At 44.5% G+C, this 5,505-nt stretch overlaps 1 pseudogene; it reads right to left on the reverse strand.

The window, feature by feature from the left end:
* Positions 1-472: 472 nt before the first annotated feature.
* On the reverse strand, positions 473-1,577 carry LOC123488484 (annotated as a pseudogene).
* Between the last annotated feature and the right edge of the window lie 3,928 nt (positions 1,578-5,505).

The raw sequence follows: 5,505 nt of genomic DNA on the forward strand, positions 1-5,505 counted from the left end.
TGCAACCTCTGGCGAGTGTTTACTGTGAACACTGAGGCTGTACCCGTTTTAAGTTAGTTTTAACAGTGGTCAAGTAGGCTAGTGTGGCTATCATAATGTAGGCCTACCATAGCGGCCTACCATAAAAAACAATGGAGCAAATGCATCCCATAACATTTTAACATGGAAATAGCTGTTCTATTGTTCAGCCTACAGTAGCAGCCAATGTGTGGTGTTCAATGTAGGCCTACATAAAATGAGACAAAAACATGCCGGGCTTACATTTTACATTTTACATTTTTGTCATTTAGCAGACGCTCTTATCCAGAGCGACTTACAGGAGCAATTAGGGTTAAGTGCCTTGCTCAAGGGCACATTTACGTCATTTAGCAGACGCTCTTATCCAGATCGACTCACAAATTGGTGCATTCACCCCTATAGCCAGTGGGATAACCACTTTACAATATTTGGGGGGTAGAAGGATTACTTTATCCTATCCCAGGTATTCCTTAAAGAGGTGGGGTTTCAAATGTCTCCGGAAGGTGGTGAGTGACTCCGCTGTCCTGGCGTCGTGAGGGAGCTTGTTCCACCATTGGGGTGCCAGAGCAGCGAACAGTTTTGACTGGGCTGAGCGGGAACTATGCTTCCGCAGAGGAAGGGAGCCAGCAGGCCAGAGGTGGATGAACGCAATGCCCTCGTTTGGGTGTAGGGACTGATCAGAGCCCGAAGGTACAGAGGTGCCGTTCCCCTCACTGCTCCATAGGCAAGCACCATGGTCTTGTAACGGATGCGAGCTTCAACTGGAAGCCAGTGGAGTGTGCGGAGGAGGGGGTGACGTGAGAGAACTTGGGAAGGTTGAACACCAGACGGGCTGCGGCATTCTGGATGAGTTGTAGGGGGTTTAATGGCACAGGCAGGAGGCCAGCCAACAGCGAGTTGCAGTAATCCAGACGGGAGATAACAAGTGCCTGGATTAGGACCTGTGCCGCTTCCTGTGTAAGGCAGGGTCGTACTCTCCGAATGTTGTAGAGCATGAACCTGCAGGAGCGGGTCACCGCCTTGATGTTAGCGGAGAACGACAGGGTGTTGTCCAGGGTCACGCCAAGGCTCTTCGCACTCTGGGAGGAGGACACAACGGAGTTGTCAACCGTGATGGCGAGATCATGGAACGGGCAGTCCTTCCCCGGGAGGAAGAGCAGCTCCGTCTTGCCAGGGGTTCAGCTTGAGGTGGTGATCCGTCATCCATACTGATATGTCTGCCAGACATGCAGAGATGCGATTCGCCACCTGGTTATCAGAAGGGGGAAAGGAGAAGATTAGTTGTGTATCGTCAGCGTAGCAATGATAGGAGAGGCCATGTGAGGATATGACAGAGCCAAGTGACTTGGTGTATAGGGAGAAAAGGAGAGGGCCTAGAACTGAGCCCTGGGGGACACCAGTGGTGAGAGCACGTGGTGCGGGAGACAGCTTCTCGCCACGCCACTTGGTAGGAGCGACCGGTCAGGTAGGACGCCAATCCAGGAGTGAGCCGCGCCGGAGATGCCCAGCTCGGAGAGGGTGGAGAGGAGGATCTGATGGTTCACAGTATCAAAGGCAGCAGACAGGTCTAGAAGGACAAGAGCAGAGGAGAGAGAGTTAGCTTTAGCAGTGCGGAGAGCCTCCGTGACACAGAGAAGAGCAGTCTCAGTTGAATGACCAGTCCTGAAACCTGACTGGTTTGGATCAAGAAGGTCATTCTGAGAGAGATAGCAAGAGAGTTGGCTAAAGACGGCACGCTCAATAGTTTTGGAAAGAAAAGAAAGAAGGGATACTGGTCTGTAGTTGTTGACATCAGTGGGATCGAGTGTTGGTTTTTTGAGAAGGGGAGCGATTCAGCAGGGAGGAAAATGTGGCAAAGAGCTTCCTAGGGTTAGAGGCAGATGCTTGGAATTTAGAGTGGTAGAAAGTGGCCTTAGCAGCAGAAACAGATGAAGAAAATGTAGAGAGGGAGGGAGTGAAAAGATGCCAGGTCGGCAGGGAGTTTAGTTTTGCTTCCATTTCCGCTCCGCTGCCCGGAGCTCTGTTCTGTGAGCTCGCAATGAGTCATCAAGCCACGGAGCTGGGAGGGGAGGACCGAGCCGGCCGGGAGGATAGGGGACACAGAGAGTCAAAGGATGCAGAAAGGGAGGAGAGGAGGGTTGAGGAGGCAGAATCAGGAGATTGGAGGGAGAAGGATTGAGCAGAGGGAAGAGATGATAGGATGGAAGAGGAGAGAGTAGTGGGAGAGAGAGAGCGAAGGTTGCGGCGGCGCATTACCATCTGTGTAGGGGCAGAGTGAGTAGTGTTGGAGGAGAGCGAGAGAGAAAAGGAAACAAAGTAGTGGTCGGAGACATGGAGGGGAGTTGCAGTGAGATTAGTAGAAGAGCAGCATCTAGTAAAGCAGCATCTAGGGCTTGACATTAACCTGTTTATCCACTTGTCCTTCAGACAAGGAGGTGACTGAACATTTTGTGTTTGATGCAAGAAAGCACTTTACAAAATAAAGTTAATTTTGTTTCGGTAAGTTGCATTGAAAGTAGCTATTATTGCGTTGATTCGATCACAATTCCCACAGTAAAGGGAAACATTGATAGTGTTAACTAACGGGGAAAACGAAAGTTAAGTGAAATTCAATCTCGTGCTTCTCTGCATGGGCTGATATTTCTTCTGCACGGCATTCCCGGGGATCTACGCTGCCACGCAAAGAACATTGTTAATGAGTGAACACTGTACTTTTCCATAAACATTAAGTAAAATTGGTTTCTGTAAGACTGTACATGTTTCATTTCATCAAAGATTTGTTGATCATCAGGTTTTGTCACGCCCTGACCTTGGAGATCCCTTTTATTCTCTAGTTGGTTAGGTCAGGGTGTGATTTGGGTGTCCATTCTAGGTTTTGTATTTCTATGTTGGCCGGGTGTGGTTCCCAATCAGAGGCAGCTGTCGATCGTTGTCTCTGATTGGGGATCATACTTAGGCAGCCATTTTCTTACCTTAGTTTGTGGGATCTTGTTTATGGTTAGTAGCTGTGTAGCATGCAGAACGGTCGGTTCGGTTGTATTTTGTTGTTTGATCTGTATTCAGTTAATATATTATAATGTTCGCATACCACGCTGCACCTTGGTCCGAGCCGTCAATCAACGAGCGTGACGACAGGTTTTGATGGATACTACTGTGCCTGGCACTATGCTCCCTGAGCTTTGATTCTGCTACAATGTGTATGGGAAGAAATGTTAGGCTAAATAGTGCATTACTTTTGACTAGAAAGAATAGGGTTTCCATTTGGAATTCAACATGTGTAATCTCTGGAATGTATTGTAACATTAACCAACCTGTTGCTTCAACAGTTCTACTGCAGCAGTTTCTTTTGTTTTGTCCTTCCTTTTTCTGCTGGTGGAAAATTCTGATCTGTGTCTATATCTATGTCTTGACCAGGGCTCGCCTCCATGAGGTCAGTTTAATGGAACGCAACAGTAAACATGAAAAACAATGGACTAGAGTCAATTATTAATCTGAGAGAATTGGTATCAGCTTCAATTTAACACAGCCATTTTCACCTGGTGGTTGATTATGATAATATTGGAAAACCATTTCAAAACATTTTGTGTTATGCAAGAGGCAGCTATTGTCTTATAGTTATATAATGATTGTTTTCAGTTCCCTCTTTCTGATATCATGTTGCTGGTGATGGCATTGCATATCAACAGAGAAATATGTTGTATTGTGGCAACTTGAGGTGAATGCCGTCCACAACCAGACTCCACCTCCCACAATTCCTGCCAAATCTTCTACAGTATCTGCTCCTTCTTGCTTAAGTGCAGACTTCGCAGTTGGCACTGTAGATAAAGATATGATTAACCTATTTCTATGCCAGCCTGCATGGCACTAGTCAGGGACTTTTTTGTTGTTGATCTTAGATCTACTATGGTGGCTTGAGATGTTTGTGTGTAAAGTTACATTTATTTCCCATTTCTAACAAAAATAAGACCTGTTATTTCGTAATGTAAGAGGCCGAGATGAGAGCGGACTCCTGTCTGTATATATATATATATTTTTTTTTTATAAAAAAGTGATTATCATGTGATTTGTTAATAGGTTTAAAAAAAAGACAAGACAACGTCCTGTTTTCGGCCGATAGATATGCCTGCTTGAGGCCTACTCTGCACTGTACCCCATATAACAGACTTTATTGTTGCTACATTTTGTATGTTTTTATATGTGACTTTGTTTGTTATTAATGAGATCATTGAGATGAAAGCTTTTTTACTTTGTTCAGATAAAACATGTAAATCATCTTTTGTATAATATTTTGGGTATATTTCACACTGTGAAATTCCTGTTCAAATCTCACACCTTAATACTGTTAATTAAATATAGGGCAGTAAGAAAGTTGTTACATGGAAAGTTTTGTAAATAGAATGAAAGGAAGATTTTCAATTGTTGTTTTTAATTACTACAGTCTTTAAATAAATGAAAATCATAATTGATGGGGAGGCTAATCTGCATTCTTTCATGTTCTAAGATCAAAACTGTTTTAACACGTGTAGTGTCTTAGAGTTTATAATATGCTGACCGTTGCAAAAAGTAGGAAACTTCGCTCTAAGATTTTGCTGATGTGGCAAAATGGTGTAATAGATGAACTCAACTCTACTGTGCTGGAAACATCTGGAAAACATTACTGTGGTTCATGGAAAGATGATATGGGGAGAGACGTGGAAAAGGCCAGGGATTGGTTTTTTAGAATCACACCATATTACGTCATAAATGATATAAAATCATGTCTTGAACAATAGAAGGAGAGAATAGCGAATTATTGATTTGGCTGTTGCTGTCTCCAGGCATCTGCAGGTGTCTGTAAATTCCGATGCTGAATATTCTTTGTTATAATAAACCTTTATAAACAAAGTACAGTGTCGGCGGATTCCTTATCATTACAGCATGGACCAGCAAGGGTGTGTCTTTTAGACACTACATTTAATGGCGACGAGGATTGGGGCGTCTTGCATCTTTTCTCAGCGTTCCATTCATGGGCTACGAAGTGACTACTGCTCAAGAGGCATGCAGAAACGGTGAGCTTTCTCACAAACTTTGGGCGCTGGCCGGTTCGTGTGGCTGTGTGTGTGTGCGCTGGGGGGGATGCACCGTCTAAGAACTTGTGTGTGCGTTTTGCTCCTTTTTGCTGTGTGATAGGAATTCCGTTCTAAATTTTCTAAATTAGTTTGCGTTGAGAACAACGCAAAAAGTGGGGAGTGTCTGTAGGGCACACCGACAGGACACCGATGTTTTGGCTTGAATAAAAGTGCAAGGAGTGTCCAAGGAAAGGCTTAGAGGATAACGCTTGAAATGAGTTAACAGTATACTTTTAGGGCGCCGTTAATTTAAGCAAGCCCTTGAAACCAAGGCATCAATATGATGGCCATAAATCCTAGGAGGGTTATTACATTGACTCTCGGGTCAGTTCTGGGAACTGTGAGTTTGTACGAGATATGTTAAATTGTATGTTACCTC

Source organism: Coregonus clupeaformis, unplaced genomic scaffold (genome assembly GCF_020615455.1).
Source record: "Coregonus clupeaformis isolate EN_2021a unplaced genomic scaffold, ASM2061545v1 scaf2356, whole genome shotgun sequence".
Lineage (NCBI taxonomy): Eukaryota > Metazoa > Chordata > Actinopteri > Salmoniformes > Salmonidae > Coregonus > Coregonus clupeaformis.